This window comes from Mus caroli, unplaced genomic scaffold (assembly GCF_978045245.1).
Source record: "Mus caroli unplaced genomic scaffold, Mus_caroli_1 scaffold_11, whole genome shotgun sequence".
In the NCBI taxonomy this organism is placed as follows: Eukaryota; Metazoa; Chordata; class Mammalia; order Rodentia; family Muridae; genus Mus; species Mus caroli.
In genome coordinates, this window is record NW_028227266.1 from 14,457,763 (window position 1) to 14,477,408 (window position 19,646).

The 19,646-nt window shown below is 36.6% G+C and overlaps 1 pseudogene; it reads left to right on the forward strand.

Annotated features, from left to right (window-relative positions):
* The first annotated feature begins 211 nt into the window (after positions 1-211).
* LOC110302573 (thymosin beta-10 pseudogene) lies at positions 212-432 on the forward strand (annotated as a pseudogene).
* Positions 433-19,646: the final 19,214 nt, after the last annotated feature.

A 19,646-nucleotide genomic window follows, 5' to 3' on the forward strand; every position in this document is an offset into this window, starting at 1 on the left:
GTAGATAGATAGATAGATAGATAGATAGATAGATAGATAGATAGATAGATGATAGATAGCCAGCAAACCAAGGGAGTCCCTCACATAAAACAACATTTATTTGTATATTTCTGTTAAATTTAATAATTTCTTACAGGTCTCTTGCTGCAACAATGAGAGTGGGAGCACTTTGAGCACGAGCTCGGAAGGAGAATCCACGAGTTGTAAGAAAATGGCAGACAAGCTGGACATGGGGAAATCGCCAGCTTCGATAAGGCCAAGCTGAAGAAAACCGAGATGCAGGAGAACACCCTGCCGACCAAAGAGACCATTGAACAGGAAAAGAGGAGTGAAATCTCCTAAAAGCCTAGGAAGATTTCCCCACCCCACCCCACCCCACCCCGCCCCGTCATCTCCAAGACCCCCTCGTGATGTGGAGGAAGAGCCACCTGCAAGATGAACGTGAGCCACAAGCTACACTGTGAAACCCGGGCACTCTGAGCCAATGCCACTGGCCCACGGGTCTCTGAAGGGGACCCCTCCACTAATCGGACTGCCAAATTTCACCGGTTTTCCCTGGGATATTATAGAAAATTATTTGTATGATTGATGAAAATAAAAATACCTCGTGGCAAAAAAAAATAGTTTCTTACAATTCTAAACTGTAGATCTTTCTTATTCTCAAGGAGAGATTTTTCTGTGAGTTATGAGCACTGGCTATAAGTTAAAAAATCCTCCTTTGCAATAAATACCTTCATTGAAAGATATTCACCTCTAAAATGAAGCCAATAAGCTTGCAAAAGTAATGACCATAATATAATTAGACTACTCCTTATTAAAATGTTCCTCCATTTGCTACAGATGCACAGTTTATAATTATGGAAAGAGGTAATTTGTTTAATAATATATTCACCAGTTACACATAATGTGATTTAATCTGTACATTATATACAAGCTCCAAATGTAAAGCATCTCAGATTATCAAATAAATTATTAACAGTTTACAGACATTGAGGAAGGGGAAGGCTGAGACTAAGGGTCCTTATACATCTCTATACTCTTAGCTGTGTCTAAACACCAACATTCAAAAACATCCTTTCATATTAAACCATTGAATGGCAATTTCCCTTATAGTTAACAAGCTAAAGCTTTTTACATGATTTAATATTGATAAATTCCCATTATTTTTAATATACTCATTCCTTCTTATTTCTTCCAGAAACCTCTTTCTCATATTCAGTGTTGAACACATCACACATTCTTCAGTTTTACCTGTAATATATAATCATAATCTGACCATCTTCCTACCATGGCTGTCCTGGTCTTTATCAGTACCATTGACTCTAGCTTTAGCATCCATCTTTTTTTTTTTTTTTCAATTCATAAGTTAGGACAATGTTTATAAAATGAAAATAAGTTCCTGATATTTCTTTACTAAAGGTATTTAATAAAAGGTTTGAGGGTTCCGTACTCAAGGAATTTAAGCCCAAACTCTGAAATAGTCACATTCTGAAACTGGTTACCTAGCCTGTTCACATGGTGGGCTCAGGATCAGCTTACCTTCATTTCAATCTCTGTCTCCCAGCCTGTCTCCCAGAAGCTCAGATTATACAGCTCCTTTTCTGAGTGAGAACTGTCAGACACTCACTGTGAAATCTGTTTGGTTGTTTTTATGCCTTATGTTTGTAAGAACCTGTAGTTATATTGTCTTCCCCAACTCTTAATCTTGACATCAGTCTGCTCTTTGATTTCTGATGTATTCCTTTTCTATGTACGACAGATGAGTGGGTATGAGGAAAAGGGAGAGTTGTGCAGACATTTAACACTGCTTCTCGTTAGTGCTCAAAATCATTGGACTCTTTGGGCCAAGGGAGCTTTGGGTCCTCAGTTTAAATGTAAAAAATGTTTAAAAGATGAGGGGAAATCAATTCAGCATAGGCCCAAAACATCTTTATATAAATTTTGCTTAGACACTTATATTACTTTAGTTACAGGTTTGAAAATGGATGAAACAAACAAATCTGTTTGAATTTCACCACCTCATAAATATACTTTCAGAAGAATTCCAAATAACACTGAGGTATTATTTAGAACAGTCATAGAACAAGAAATTATATTCAGTATAAATGAGAATTGGGTTGATATAATTATTTGGTGTATGCTTACAAATAACAACAAATCTACAATTAATTGGAAAAAATCATATTTACATGTGGCAAGACAAGGCACACATAGAGCAAAGAAATTTTGAGATGATCAGCATAGAGCAAAGAAATTTTGACCTTATAAGAGAGTTCTGGAAGTAAGCAATAGTTTGCCATCTTTTGTTCTCTATCCTTTTAGTTACAAAAATATGGTTTAAATTTTCTTTATATGTTTAAAATATCAAGCACAATACTACACTTAAAAATAGTTTACTCTCTTACAGTGACATTTTTACTTTGTAGTGCACCATATTAAGACCCCAAGATTATTGCAATCTATCTCAGAAAAGTAGATTCTACATCACAAAAATAATATGCACAACTGGGAAATAGTTTAAGTATCTTTGTTGAAGCTACTTATTGTTACATAGTAGACAAAGAGAGCATCCCAATGTATAAGGGAAGTGATGGATTTAGATTTGTTAAGATATCCTAATTGAAGTGGAGGCTGCTGTTAGAGAGAAGAAAAGCTGGGCCACAACATTTCTGCCTTTGAAGTAGCTGTCCAGGTGTGATGAAAACCCCCTGAGCATTTCTGGGAAGTATGAGGCTATGAAAACCATATTGAATGCATTAAATATAAAACGTAAAGGCAAAGGACCTAAGAAGTGTTGCTTTATCAGAACATTGTGTGGTACTCTACTAAATTGTGCAGAAAGCTATTAACCTAATACTTTTCACATTCATTCCACATCACTCAGTGTTTACAAGTGTTATATCAGATATATAACTTATGTCAACATATGAAAATATCCAATAATGCATGAATTTAAGTCACACAAACAATAAGTTCACTCACTAGTTTAGACTCACTGCTTTGTATCCAGTAATTACAAAGTTCTATTTAACTTCAATGGACTGCTGATATTCTACTTTAGCTATTTATTTGACCTGATGATTTTTAGTCACAGTACACAAGATACAGGAGCCAGAGGTACTAAGGTTCTTTCCCTAGACCTATTTTTTATTTTTTCACAATGCTACCTGAAGACACTATTGCATGAAGAAGTTTCATGAAAAAGATCATCTCAGAATCCTTCACTGTTGGAATGAACAAACAATAGATCTGTTACCTATCTTCCTATGATAAATGAGCTTTTCTGTCTGTTTCTTAAATGCTATAGACACATACGAAGCAAAAATTCAAAATGAGGTGTGTGTGTGTGTGTGTGTGTTTGTGTGTGTGTGTGTTTCTGTTTCTGTGTGTTTATCCCTCCACTGGGGTCCATGTCTATCTTCTGGAAGTGGTCTCTTCAGGTTGTATTTCCCTGCTGTTAGGTATTTTGGCTAATATCTCCATTGGGTCCTGGGAGCCTCTCATATACCAGATGTATGGGAATTTCTAGTGGTTCCCCAGGTTGCCCCCTACCCCACTGCTACATTTCTATTGATTCTCCTGGCCATCTGTACTTCTCTCTTGTCTCTTTCTATACCTGGTCCTTCTCCCTTTTTTTTCCCTCCCAGCCCCCTTTCCCATCCAGATCCCTCTATCCCGTGCTTCCCATGGTTATCATTTTGTTCCCCCTTCTGTGTGGGTTTGAAGCATCCACACTTTGGCCTTCCTTCTGTTAATCTTCATATGGTCTGTAAGCTGTATCATGGATATTCTGAGCTTTGGGGCTAATAATCACTTATTAGTGAGTATATACTATGTATGTCTTCTAGTGTCTGGGCTACCTCACTCAAGATGATATTTTCTAGTTCTATACATTTTCCAACAAAGTTTGTGAAGTTGTCATTTTTAATAGCTGAGTAGTATTCCATTGTGTAAATATACCACATTTTCTGTATCTTTTCTTCCATTGAGGGATATCTGGGCTGCTTCCACTTTCTCCATGTCCTCACCAGCATCTGCTGTCACCTGAATTTTTGATCTTAGCCATTCTGACTGGTGTGATGTAGAATCTTAGGGTTGTTTTGATTTGCATTTCCCTGGTGGCTTCTCAGCCATTTGAGATTCCTCAATTGAGAATTCTTTTTTTAGTTTTGTACCTCAATTATCTTATTAGATATTTTCTTCATTTACATTTAAAATGCTATCCCAAAAGCCCCCTATACCCTCTCCCTTCTCCCCACCCTCTTCCCCAACCCACCCACTCCCACTTCCTGGCTTTGGCATTCCCTTGTACTGGGGCATACGATCTTCGCAATACCAAGGGCCTCTCCTCCCATTGATGGCCGACTAGGCCATCCTCTGTTACTTATGCAACTAGGGACACAGCTCTGGGGGTGGGGGGGTACCGGTTAGTTCATATCATTGTCCCTCCTATAGGGTTGCAGATCCCTTTAGATCCTTGGGTACTTTCTCTAGCTCCTTCATTAGGTGTCCTGTGTTTTATTTAGTTTTGTGGAGTCTAACTTCTTGTGTTCTTTGTATATTTTGGATAATAGCCCTCTATTGAATGTAGAGTTTAAAAAGATCTTTTCCCAATTTGTAGGTTGCCGTTTTGTCCTATTGACAGTTTCCTTTGCTTACAGAAGCTTTACAGCTTCATGAGGTCCCATTTGTTAGTTATTGGTCTTAGATCCTGAGCCAGTGGTGTTCTGTCCAGGAAAATTTTCCCTGTGCCTATATGTTCAAGGCTATTTTCTGCATTCTCTTCTACTAAATTAAGCATATATAGGCTTATGTGTAGGTCCTTAATCCACTTGGACTTGATTAACTTCCCCCATATTCTAATAACTTTTCTCTTCCTCTACTGCTGCTGTGTGGTAGGGTAGAGGGGTGGTTGAATCCTTATTAAAAGTAGATTGCAAGAAATTTATGAGTACATACTTATTAGTGATTTTTGGATCATTCTTTGCTTTTTCTTGATTTACCTACCTTAGTTGTAAAAGAAAAACTTGGTTGGATCAAGATCCCAAAGTGATCTCAATAGTTTGGATTCTTCACCTTCTAAACTTCAGCTAACTTAAATTTATCTAATCTATGCAAATGAAGTTTTTCCTTCTTCTGTTTTCTCTGTGTCTTTCTTCATCTCCTTACTCTTTCCTGGTTCGTGGTGCATGTGGCTTTTGCTACCCCACCGCAATTCCAGGAAAGGACTGCACTGTGGAGAGCTTTTGCTGGCCACTTAGCAGGAATCTGACATTGGGCCAAAACAAGGAAGTAAGTTCAGGCAGGAATCGAATTTTAGGTTAAAACAGGGAAATACGTTCAGGCAGGAATCTAATATTAGGCTAGAAGAAAGAAATAGGCCTCAGGCATGAATATGACTTTGGGCTAGGACAGGGATTGGGCTCAGATATATTGGTCATCCTGATAAGCTCTTAAGAAACAATGATCTTTGTTTTATTTAAACAAGACTTTCTTTATTGCCTTGCTTGTTCCTTGACTATTTTTGTTTATTTTATTGCTTATTCCTCAACCTAGAGCTGACCTTACTAATTTCATGTAATTGAAATGCTATGTAAGCAGATTGGAAAAAATAAGCCCGCCTCAAACTCAGAGCTGGCTGGGTCATGCCAAAATGTTGCCTAATTGTCTTTTTTTCTTTTTAATCCTCTCTCCTGCCCTGGAGAACCTGTTGACTGACTGAGCTGGCTTGGTCACTGCACTTCCAGCCCCCACCCACAGAATATAAAATCTGCAAATGATAAACAGACACACACTCGGTCAATTTCAACTTGCCTTTTTGACACAATTGCTGAGCACTTCTTGTCTCCCACCCGGAGAAGTATGCCTTTATCAATATCTGAACTCCACACCTCTCCACCTGCCTGCAACTTTATTTGCTGAGTTGCATCTAGTTCCAGCTAAACACCCCAACCATTCCCTTTACGCTTGCCAACCTAATATTTTACTCCCATCCTAAATATAAGTAGAGCATCTATCTTTCAAAACATAATCAACACAAGAATAAAAATCATTTATCTCCCACAAAGTTTACTCAAGAAATTTGGCCTAAATTCAATGTTAATGATTTAGAGTTTTAAATATGTACTGTAATGTGAGTAATTTTATAGCATCTGCTTCTCTTGAAAAGCATGCCACTTTAATAAAATACCTGAAATGAATAGATATTGAACCTATATCTGACAGAGTTAAGATGTAGAAGAACCATAAAACTTATTCTAGATTATTTCTATTAATCTCTATTTTTGTATAGATTTTGTTATACTCAAAAGTATATGCAGAGATGACTCTCTCATTCTCATTACAAGATCTCATAGCAGATCTTTTTATGACTGAGCATAACTGTAGAATTGTGGTAAAATATCCAGACACCATTTTTACTACTAATTCATTTTAAAGCAGCATTTCACAGAAAAAAATATTTAGAGATGTTTTCAAAAACGATTACAATTAATGTTCTACTTTAAAGAGAAGTAAAATCTAGGTAAATTTTTAATATAATATCAAAGGGATATCTCTTAAACAAGATCTAGACTTTAATTTCCATCCAAGTTTTAACCAGAATTCCTCTCAGTTTAGGAGCACTGGCTATGGTAGCTTGTCCATCATGAAAGAATTGCTTCAAATTTAAACTGGCATGTGTAATTTATGCTCATTAAAATTTTGATCACAAACTAAAACAAAATTTGTGACTTTTTTTTGTTTGTTTGTTTTTTTTTTCGAGACAGGGTTTCTCTGTATAGTCCTGGCTGTCCTGGAACTCACTTTGTGACCAGGCTGGCCTCGAACTCAGAAATCCGCCTGCCTCTGCCTCCCGAGTGCCCGGCAATTTGTGACTTTTTAAGTGGCTTGAATTTACCACAATTATAGTGAATCCAAATATTTCATATAATGACAAATTAATTTAATGGAAACACTAATTTTTGTGTTTGATCCTTTGAGGCTTGTAGCCCTTCTTGTGGACACACATTCATAAATATATAATATAGAGAAAGAGTGAAAAGAAAGCAAGTGAGGACCTTTAACAAGCAGCCAGGATGTTTTATCCCTTTTTCTCACACCAAAAGCCTGGGCCATTGCTGAGTATAAACATCCACAAGGAATGGACTATCGATAAATTCCAAATGTCATAATTTATTCCAAAACTAATTTCTTTTTAGTTTTATCTAGCTACTGTGACAAGTGAGAATACACAGTGTTTTGATTGTGACTACAGTGGTGAATCTTATGATGGACAGTTCATAAAAGCACCAATCAGGAGAAAGTACTAATGAGTAGGGTCTTTCTTGCCAAATGAAATCTTCTGGTATAGTATTTAATAATTTTAACATGTCTGATGAATTTTCCTGGTTGTCAGCTTAACTATGTCTGGAATGTACTATAATACAGAAATGAAAGGCATACATATGATCCAGAATTTGAAGCTGGAAGACACAGGCTTCTGACTTGAATCTTGATATGGAGAACTTGAGGCATAGAGGCCAAGAAATGCTAAGACCCAGACAAGGTGTATACACCTTTAATCCCAGGAGACTGAGGCAAACAGATCTTTGAGTTCAAGGTCAGTTTGGGACAAAGTGAGTTCCAGATCCAGATGAGGTGTTACATATCTTTAATCTGGGCTACTTCTTCTGCTGGAGGTCTACATAAGGTCAACATAAGGTCAATGGAAGAAGGAAGATTCACTTTTTGTCTGCTTGCACTTACTTGCCAGCACATCTCGTGGAATGTACTTCTTCAGCATTCCAGCTTATACAGAAGACCAGGTGAAACAACTGGCCTTCTGAGACAGCAACTAAGAGATCTTTAGACTTCTCATTCAGGGCTACCCATTGTTGCATTAGTTGAACTGTAGACTTTAGGCCATTACAATATATTTCCCTAATATATAGAGACATTCCATAAGTTCTGTGACTCTAGACAATCCTGACTAATATAACACACTTCTTTTCTTTAATACCCTATATTTAAAGTAGAAAAGATTAATCAATATTTTATCTTGAAAATTAAGAAACTAAAAATGTAGATTTTTATTATTAATATTTTATCCACTTAAACATATGATGTACTGAAAGTGTAGTGTAAAATCTGAAAATATTTCATATATATATATATATATATATATATATATATATATATATATGTGTGTGTGTGTGTGTGTGTTATATGTGTGTGTGTGTGTATGTATAACCTGATTATTCTTTTCAACTTGCTGTATTCATGACAAATAAATAAATTCTTTAAAAATATGCATAATTAATGTAAATTTCACCCAGATTTCTAAAGAGTAATTTGGAGTATTGTTTCCTTCAAATTTTGGAATATAGAAAGATATCTCTAATAGTTAGGTTCTTATAACTGAAAACCATCTTGATATACAATTATATCAAAGGCTTATCTGATGTATCTTATAATGAACATCTTATGTTGGCTTAGCACTAAAACTACCTTAAGAGAGAAACTTTAAAGAAAAACACACGTACAGTTTACCTCTCACAAGTCGAAAAAATCTCACTACCACATAACCTGTAAAATAATACCAAAGTCAATATTTAAAATACAGCTTGCCTTGTATCATTATAAAAATAAGATACACTAATATTGTCAAAATAGTTCTCATAGATAAAAAATAAAAAATTTTCTTTGCGTTTTCATCAATATCAATGCAAAATATAGAGTTCAGAACATAATTGTTATCATTTCTATAGAAAGAGATACAGTCATAAACAAGTAACACTGGGTGGTAATAAAAGCATAAGGCACAGTAATCATTTTAATTTTTTTGTGTAAATTAAGAAATATATTGTATTTTTTTAGGATATGAAAATGTCATAGAAGCATAGGCATGTTTTGTTTAAATCCACTTCCCTCAAATTCCCACACTCCTTAACTTCAGCTTTCTTTCCCAACAACATGTGCTTATTTATTTATTTATTTATTTATTTATTTATTTATTTCTACAGGCCAGTCCTTTCCCACCTCCTGATTTGCCCTACCACAGTTCCTCGTCCCATTTGTCCTCACCTGTCTACAAGCAAGAAGATGTACCTACTCCCCACCCCTACCTGCTCATCACCATCATGTCTTCCCACTCCCTGCGACCTTAAGTCTCTTGAGGATTTGGCATGTCTTTTTGTGCTGAGGCCAGAGCAGGCAGTACTCGGCTGTGTTCTGGGGGCCTCAGACCAGCTCGTGTATGCTTCCTGGTTATGTCACTTTAGTAACATGGCCTTAAATTTAAAATGAGCCAGTACTTACCTTCAGTCTGCAAGGAAACATGTGTTAAAGCAATACTACTTTCAGCAAAACTTGAAAACATTTCATGTGATGTCTAGCTGAAGGTATACACACACACACACACACACACACACACTCACACACACACAATTTAAGATAGCTAAATCAATGCTGTCAGTTCCAGTGGTTTCAGAAAGATCTCTATGAACAACAATATCTTGGGCATTCCATGTTTCCCATTTTCCTCATTCTCAAATTTAAGTTTATATCTTAAATACTTACCAGTTATTTTCTTGCTTAAGAGGCCTTACTGATTAAAGGCAGATCTCCAACGACAGAATGCAGGAGTCCTCCCAAACAGTGAATAATTAAAATATACTTTATCAAGAAAATGTTATCATTAATTATTGAGGACTTAGGTTTTAATTTATGAGACAGACATTTTTCAGATTTAGTATTATTCAGGAAAATAAAGCTGTGTCTTAGTGTTTTATATAGTGTATATGTATATGAGAAAATATTTACAGCAGGTAAATTATGGAGAAAAATATCTTTATGGCTCGTTTGTATTTAATTTTTAAATGAAAATCAATTTAAAAGCAATTGAAATTGCAAAAAACATCCCAATAACAACTAAGAATCAAAACAATGCTTTCTACTGGTTAATTAAACTGCAAAATGCCACTAGTAGCCTTCCTCCTTACCATAATATACTAATTCTAATCAACCAAAAGGTAGAGATATTGTAAGAATTAATCTGGAATAGGGCTAATATTCTATTTTTGTTATTATTTTTTAAATAGATATTTTCTTCATTTACATTTCAAATGCTATAGCAACGGTCCCCACTACCCTCCCCACGCCCTGTTCCCCTACCCACTCACTCCCATTTCTTGGCCCTGGTGTTCCCCTGTACTGGGGTATATAAAGTTTGCTAGACCAAGGGGCCTCTCTTCCCAATGATGGCCGATTAGGCTATATTTTGCTACATATGCAGCTAGAGACATGAGCTCTGGGGGTACTGATTAGTTCATGTTGTTGTTCCACCTATAGTGTTGCAGACCCTTTCAGCTCCTTGGGTACTTTCTCTAGATCCTCCATTGGGGGCCCCGTGTTCCATCCAAAACATGACTGTGAGCATCCACTTCAGTATTTGCCAGGCATTGGCCTAGCCTCACAAGAGACAGCTATATCAGGGTTCTTTCAGCAAAATCTTGCTGGCATATGCAAGAGTGTCTGCGATTGGAGGCCAATTATGGGATGGACCCCTGGTGTGGCAGTCTCTGGATGGTTCATACTTTCGTCTTAGCTCCAAACTTTGTCTCTGTAACTCCTTCCATGGGAATTTTATTCCCTATTCTGGGGAGGGATGAAGTATCCAGGTTTTGGTCTTCCTTCTTAATTTTCTTGTGTTTTGGAAATTGTATCTTGGGTATTCTATGTTTCTGGGCTAATATCCACTTATCAGTGAGTGCATATCAAATGACTTCTTTTGTAATTGGGTTACCTCACTAAGGATGATATCCTCCAGGTACATTCATTTGCCCAAGAATTTCATAAGTTCATTGTTTTTAATAGCTGAGTAGTACTCCATTGTGTAAATGTACCACATTTTCTGTATCCATTCCTCTGTTGAGGGAAGTCTCGGTTCTTTCCAGCTCCTGGCTATTATAAATAGGGCTGCTATGAATATAGCGGAGCATGTGTCCTTATTACCAGTTGGAACATCATCTGGGTATATGCCCAGTAGAGTTATTGTTGGATCTAACGGTAGTATAACGTTCAGTTTTCTGAAGAACCGCCAGACTGATTTCCAGAGTGGTTGCACAAGCTTGCAACCCCACCAGCAATGGAGGAGTGTTCCTCTTTCTCCACATCCTCACCAGCATCTGCTGTCACCTGAGTTTTTGATCCTAGCCATTCTAACTGGTATGAGGTGGAATCTCAGGGTTGATTTGATTTATTTTTCCCTGATGATTAAGGGTGTTGAACATTTTGATTTTTTGGAGTCCAGTTTCTTTAGTTCTTTGTATATATTCGATATTAGTCCCATATCAGATTTAGTATTGGTAAAAATTCTTTCCCAATCTGTTAGTAACCTTTTTGTCTTATTTACAGTATCTTTTGCCTTACAGAAGCTTTACAATTATTTGAGGTCCCATTTGTCAATTCTTGATCTTACAGCCCAGGTCATTGCTTTTATGTTCAGGAATTTTTCACCTGTGCCCATACCGTCAAGGCTTTGTGCCTCTTTTTCCTCTATAAAAGTTTCAGAGTCCTTGTTTTTGGTGGAGTTCCTTGATCACTGAGACTTGAGCTTTGTACAAGGAGATAAGAATGGATCAATTTGCATTCTTCTACATGTTAAATGCCAGTTGAGCCAGCACCATTTGTTGAAAATGCTGTCTTATTTCCACTGGATGTTTTTAGCTCCCTTGTCAAAGATCAAGTGACCATAGGTTTTGGGTTCATTTCTGGGTCTTCAATTCTATTCCATTGATCTTCCTGTCTGTCATTGTACCAGTACCATGCAGTTTTTATCACAATTGCTCTGCAGTACGGCTTGAGGTCAGGCATGGTGATTACACCAGAGGTTCTTTTATTATTGAGAATAGTTTTTTGCTATCCTAGGTTTGTTGTTATTCCAGAAGAATTTGCAAATTGCCCTTTCTAACTCAGTGAATAATTGAGTTGAAATTTTGATGGGTATTGCATTGAATATATAAATTGCTTTCACAGGATAGCCATTTTTACTATATTAATCCTGCCAATCCACGACCATGGGAAATCTATCTTCTGAGATCTTCTTAAATTTCTTTCTTCAGAGACTTGAAGTTCTTGTCATACAGATCTTTCACATGCTTCATTAGAATTACACCAAGATATTTTATATTTTGTGACAATTGTGAAGGGTGATGTTTCCCTAATTTCTGTCTCAGCCTGTTTACCCTTTAGTAGAGAAAAGCCACTGATTTGTTTGAGTTAATTTTATATCCAGCTATTGCACTGAAGCTGTTTATCAGGTTTAGAGTTCTCTGGTGGAATATTCAGGGTCACTTATATATTCTTTCATATCATCTGCAAATAGTGATATTTTGACTTCTTCCTTTCCAATTTGTATCCCCTTGATTTCCTTTTGTAGTCTTCGTTGAAGAATTGAGTTGGAATTTTGATGGGGATTGCATTGAATCTCTAGATAGCTTTTGGCAAGATAGCCATTTTTACTATATTGATCCTGCCAATCCATGAGCATGGGAGATCTTTCCATCTTCTGACTGAGATCTCCTTAAATTTCTTTCTTCAGAGACTTGAAGTTCTTATCATACAGATCTTTCACTTCCTTAGTTAGAGTCACGCCAAGGTATTTTATATTATTTGTGACTGTTGAGAAGGGTGTTGTTTCCCTAATTTCTTTCTCAGCCTGTTTATCCTTTGTGTAGAGAAAGGCCATTGAATTGTTTTAGTTAATTTTATATCCAGCTACTTCACTGAAGCTGTTTATCAGGTTTAGGGGTTCTCTGGTCGAATTTTTAGGGTCACTTAGATATACTATCATATCATCTTCAAAAAGTGATATTTTGACTTCTTCCTTTCCAATTTGTATCCCCTTGATCTCTTTTTGTTGTCGAATTTCTCTGGCTAGGATTTCAAGTACATTGCTGAATAGGTAGGGAGAAAGTGGGCAGCCTTGTCTAGTCCTTGATTTTAGTGGGATTGCTTCAAGTATCTCTGCATTTATTTTGATGTTGGTTACTAGTTTTCCGTATATTGCTTTTATTATGTTTAGGTATGGGCCTTGAAATCTTTATCTTTCAATGACGTTTTCATGAATGGGTGTTGGATTTTGTCAAACGCTTTCTTAGCATCTACAAAGAAGATCATGTGATTTTTGTCTTTGCGAGGATTTTATTATTTTTGCATCGATATTCATAAGGTAAATTGGTCTGAAGTTCTCTTTCTTTTTTGGGTCTTTGTGTGGTTTAGTTATCCGAGTAATTGTGCCTTCATAGAATAAATTGGGTAGAGTGCATTCTCTTTCTATTTTGTGGAATACTTTGAGGAGAATTGGAATTAGATCTTCTTTGAAGGTCTGAAAGAACTCTGTACTAAACCCATCTGGTCCTGGGCTTTTCTTGGTTGGGAGACTATTAATGACTGCTTCTATTTCTTTAGGGGATATAGGACTGTTTAGTTCATTAACCTGATTCTGATTTATCTTTAGTACCTGGTATCTGTCTAGAAATTTGTCTATTTCGTCCAGGTTTTCCAGTTTTGTTGAGTATAGCCTTTTGTAGAAGGATCTGATGGTGTTTTGGATTTCTTCAGGATCTGTTGTTATGTCTCCCTTTTCATTTCTGATTTTGTTAATTAGGATGCTGTCCCTGTGCCCTCTAGTGAGTCTGGCTAAGGGTTTATCTATCTTGTTGGTTTGCTCAAAGAACCAACTCCTCGTTTGGTTGATTCTTTGAATAGTTCTTTTTGTTTCCACTTGGTTGATTTGTCCCTGAGTTTGATTATTTCCTGCCCTCTACTCCTCTTGCATGAATTTCCTTCCTTTAGTTCTGGAGCTTCTAGGTGTGCTTTCAGGCTGCTTGTGTATATTTTCTAGTTTCTTTTTGGAGGCACTCAGGGCTATGAGTTTTCCTCTTAGGACTGCTTTCATTTTGTCCCATAAGTTTGAGTATGTTGTGGCTTCATTTTCATTAAACTCTAAAAAGTCTTTAATTTCTTTCTTTATTTCATCCTTGACCAAGGTAACATTGAGTAGAGTGTTGTTCGGTTTCCACGTGAATGTTGGCTTTCTATTATTTATTCTTTTATTGAAGATCAGCCTTAGTCCGTGGTGATCTGTTAAGATGCATGGGATAATTTCAATATTTTTGTATCTGTTGAGGCCTGTTTTGTGACCAAATATATGGCCAATTTTGGAGGAGGTACCATGAGGTACTGAGAAGAAGGTATATCCTTTTGTTTTAGGATAAAATGTTTAGTAGATATCTGTTAAATCCATTTGTTTCATAACTTCTGTTAGAGTCCATGTATGTCTGTTTATTTTCTGTTTCCAGGCTCTGTCCATTTGTGAGAGTGGGGTGTTGTAGTCTCCCACTATGATTGTGTGAGGTGCCATGTGTGCTTTGAGCTTTACTAAAGTTTTTTTAATGAATGTGGGTGCCCTTGCATTTGGAGCATAAATATTTAGAATTGAAACTTCATCTTGGTAGATTTTACCTTTGATGAGTATGAAGTGCCCCCCTTGTCTTTTTTGATATCTTTGGGTTGGAAGTCAATTTTTTTCTATATTAGTATGGGTACTCCAGCTTTTCTTCAGACCATTTGCTTGGAAACTTGTTTTCCAGCCTTTTACTCTGAGGTAGTGTCTGTTTTTTTCCCTGTTGTGGGTTTCCTGTAAGCAGCAAAATCTTGGGTCCTGTTTCTGTAGCCAGTTTGTTAGTCTATGTATTTTTATTGGGGAATTGAATCTATTCATGTTGAGAAATCAAACAAAAGTAATTGTTGCTTCCTATCATTTTTGTTGTTAAAGTTGGGAATCTGTTCTTGTGGCTGTCTTCTTTTAGTTTTGGTAAAGGACTGCTTTCTTGGTTTTTCTAGGGTGTAGTTTCCATCTTTGTGTTGATGTTTGACCTTTATTATCCTTTGAAGGGCTGGATTCGTGGAAATATATTGTGTGAATTTGTCTTTGTCATGGAATACTTTGGTTTCTCCATCTATGGCAATTGACAGTTGTGGGTTTTTTTGTTTGTTTGTTTTTTTGGTTTTTTGAGACAAGGTTTCAATGTATAGCCCTGGTTTCCTGGAACTCACTCTGTAGAGGGAGTACTGGGTTTTGATGATGACAAGTGGTCTTCGTTTCTGGTAGTAAGATTCTTATTTATTCCCTTGCCACTTGGCAATCTCTGGTGTTAAATGTTCTAGGTGTCTCTGGCTGGTGCTTGTTACTCCTATGATTCTATTAGCCTCTGATAGCACTCCCGAGAGTCCAACTCTCTCCTGAGTCCCAGTTATCAGTGCACTCTGCAGGCAAGCTCTCCTCTTTCAGGGAAGGTGCTCAGAGGTCTGGATCTCAGATCTGCCTCGTGGCTGAAGATGAAGGTCTGGAGGGACCCTGTCCAAGAAGCTCTGTTGCTTCTGTGTCCCAATCCCTCTCCTGCATGGACTGGTGTCTGAGAGACCTGAGATACATGATGGTGCTCTCACCTCATTCTTGGGGTCAGAGCCCTCTGTGGAGGGCGACTTTCCTCAGTGATCCTAAGATCCTGGTTGTGCTAGTGCACCTTTGGGATGGAGAGGCCTCTGGGGACAGTGGGATTGTCTGCTTAGTTCGTGCCCAAGGTGGCCTGGGCTGGCACTAACAGGAATGAACCCCAGCCACTGGTTGGGCTGGTTTCCTGTGTCCCTTTTCCTGCTGGCACAGGCCTTTCGCAGTTGTTTTGGAACAGATGTTGTGTTCCACTCACCAGTGATCCTAAGATCCTGAGTGTGCTAGGGTGCCTGCAGCATGAAGAGTCCTATAGAGACCCTGGGACCCTCGGCTGAGCAGAAAAGCATTTATTGATAAAAGAATAGAAGAATCAATAAGAAAATTCACTGGGGCACAGTGTGGTTTTTTTTTAAGATACAGCCATGAACTAAACCAAGATAGTTGATTGAATTTTATATGCCAGACATGACAATTTTGAGATTTATTAGGATATTTTATTTATCAAAAAAAGTAAAAATAGTATTAACATTATTGTAACTAACATGTATACTGGGATTTTTGTATGTTTGTTTGGTTAGTTGGTTGGTTTGTCCATTTGTTTTTCTGAAGCAAGGTCTTAGTATATAGTTCAGGCTATACGGAACTCCTCATGTTGACCAGATGGCCTCAAATTCCCAGTTCTTTCTCAGGTTCATCAAAATATTTATTTTTTTTATGGTGTGAAATACATTTTAAAAATGGCTAGTAGATAACCAAAAATTCTATACTAGCATTTGTTACGAATTGTATGTATTTTGTTAGTTAATGTTCAAGTCACGAATTGATCCTTAGAGTTCTATACATGAACCAAATGGAGGACATAATGTAACTTCCATAAATTAATGATTTGACTTTTGGCCTTTCTTAGGGGTATAAAATTATGTGATACCAAGCTGAGTTACATCATGCAGTCAAGTGTTTCAGTTTTACTCAAAATCTCTACTGAAATATTTTCATAAACCTCAGTATGTCTAAAACTTTTTGAGAAAACCTTTAACAAATATATCTTCTTGTGACTTTGAAGACCAAATATCTAAAGACAAGGAAATTGGGAACCTGAGCGGTAATATGGACTCCAAGAGAGGAAAATGATTTTTGGTTTTGTTTTTGTTGCTCTATTTTTGTTGTTGTTGTTGCTTTGCTTTGCTTTCTTTAGTGTCTGATAGATAACAGCATTATCACTTTACTGTGTGCTGTTTGCTTATACTTCTGTGCTGGATGGTTTTACAACACTAGACACAGTCTAAAGTCATCTGAGAGGAGGGAACCTCAAGGAAATGCCACATATGATATGTCTGGAAATATTATTTTAGTTAGTCACCATTGGAAAAGGGCCCAGTCCATTATGAGTAATGCCATCCCTGGACTGGTGATTCTAGGTTTTATAAGAGTGCAAGGTGAGCAAGCCATGGGGAACAAACCAGTAAGTAGCACCCTTTCCAAGGCTTCTGCATCAGATACTACCTCCAAGTTCCTGCCCTCCTTAAGTTCCTGTCCTGACTTCCTTAATGGTTGTAATGTAGAAGCACAGGATAAATAAATATTTTCTCCCCTAGTTACTTTGGTCATGGTGTTTCATCATAGAAATAGTACCTAAAGCTAAGTCAATTTCTATTTACTTATCCTGAATATGTATCTTATAATAGAGATCTCTGAATGCGTTCCTTTAGCATTTATCTAGTTAATACAGGATATCTCTTCTTTTGAAGAAACTTAATTCTATCTTTTACCATAAAAGTTAATGTTAAATTTATATGATACTTAAACTTCTAGATACTACCTTCTAGGGATTATCATAAAGTTTAATTTTTATATATCCCCTTATAGGCAAATGCACCCCAATCTGTAACACATCCAAACCCTGTTCATGATAAGCCTATTCTTTACCTCTATTATTCTGTCATATAATTCATATTAACTAATATATTCACAAAGTATATAACTAATTTATATTACACTATTTTTCCCACTTAGCATTATACCAAGAGTTCCATCTAAAAGTGCTTCAATATTTCTTCCAGTTTAGTTGTAAATGATATTTCATAGCATGGATATACCACAGTTCAATCATTAACCTACCATAGAATATTTTGATCAATGCAGGCTAGTGTATTATAAACGTGTTACAAGAAATAACCTATAAGACACTAGTGTGGACATGTATTTTTAAACTCTCTAAGAATTTTCTGAGATAAAAGGGCAGAAGTATAACCACAAAATCATATTATGGATTCTTGTTTATAAAACCACCCATTCATTTTCCAGATTAAGTTCAACTCAAGTATTACTCTTGAAAAACTTTACCAGAGTTTGTTGCCATTTGGTCCATTTTTAGTTGCTGTAATAGGTATATGCTGACTCTTCACCATCTTCCTAGTAATCAATAAAGGTAAATGAAGTTCATGTGATATTCTTATTGACATATCTTCAATGAAACATCTCATCAGTATATCTATTTCTTAACAAATTAAAGGTTAATTAGAAGGTTTTTATGTTGAATTATAAAAGTTTATTATATTTCACTGATTTGAGCTTCAATTATTTGAAATTTTCACCTCAAAATCTGCAGAGTACATCAGAAAATATCTTCCAGGCACTTCTAAGGAAAAAATGTGTTACTCTTCATAAGGTAGCACGTATTTTCTCTCATGTATCATATTTCTATTGTAAAGTACACATTTCATTAGCAATAATATAAATGAAGCTGGCATACATTATGGCAAATGAAATAAACCTTTTAGAGAGTGAAAAACATTGCATGGCCTCACCTATGTGTGGAATGTAAAAAGGATGCATTTAAAGAATCAGAACATAGACCCCATAGTCATTATGAGTTCACTGTATGAGAAAGAACAATTTGGTTTCAGTTCATTAAGATAAGTAACCTCTGAAGACCACAGTGTAGAAACTGTAGACAAGTACTGTGTGTCACCAGTGCATTGTCTGCTTGAATAAGAAAATAAATCCTAAATACCTCACCTTATTATGACAATATGAGAGGATATATATGCTAATTAGGTTTATTTAATAACCTCAGACTGTTCACAAATATCAAAACATAGCATTGTACAAAATAAATATGTCTTTTTGTTAGTCATTTATTGATTAATAAAACTGAAGAAAATCAATGAAAAGTAAAATAGTGTAAATAAAGGGAAACAAAATTCTTCCCTAAACCATTGAAACATTAGATGCTTTCTGTATCGTTTCCTTATTTTTATTTTCTAATTTTTGGTTCTTCTCTCTCTTTCTTTCTTCCTTCCTTCCTTCCTTTCTTTCTTTCTTCCTTCCTTTCTTTCTTCCTTTCTTTCTTTCTTTCTTTCTTTCTTTCTTTCTTTCTTTCTTTCTTTCTTTCTTTCTTTCTTTCTTTCTTTCTCTCTTTCTCTCTCTCTCTCTCTCTCTCTCTCTCTCTCTCTCTCTCTCTCTCTCTCTCTTTCTTTCTTTCTTTCTTCTTTTTTTTCAAGACAGGGTTTCTCTGTATAGCCCTGGCTGTCTTGAAACTCACTTTGTAGACCACGGTGGCCTCGAACTCAGAAATCCACCTGCCTCTGCCTGCCAAGTGCTGGAATTAAAGGCGTGTGGCACCACCGCCCAGCTATCTTTTCTTTATTATACACAGCTCATTTCTGCCCAGTATAGCTAGAATGAGATTGCTTTGTGGTCTCTCCTTTTTCTTTGTCTGTGGACACTTAGTTATTTCATCAATCATTGTTTTGTTTGTTTGTTTGTTTGTTTTTCCTTTTTTCTTTTTTTATTAGGTATTTTCTTCATTTACATTTCCAATGCTATCCCAAAAGCTCCCCATACCCTGCCCCCCCTCCCCTACCCACCTACTCTCACTTCTTGGCCCTGGTGTTCCCCTGTACTGAGGCATATAAAGTTTGCAAGACGAATGGGCCTCTCTTTCTAATGATGGCTGACTAGGCCATCTTCTGATTCATATGCAGCTAGAGACACAAATTCTGGGGGGGTACTGGTTAGTTCATATTGTTGTTCCACTTATAGGGTTGCCGATCCCTTTAGCTCCTTGGGTACTTTCTCTAGCTTCTCCATTGGAGGCCCTGTGATCCATCCAATAGCTGACTGTGAGCATCCACTTCTGTGTTTGTTA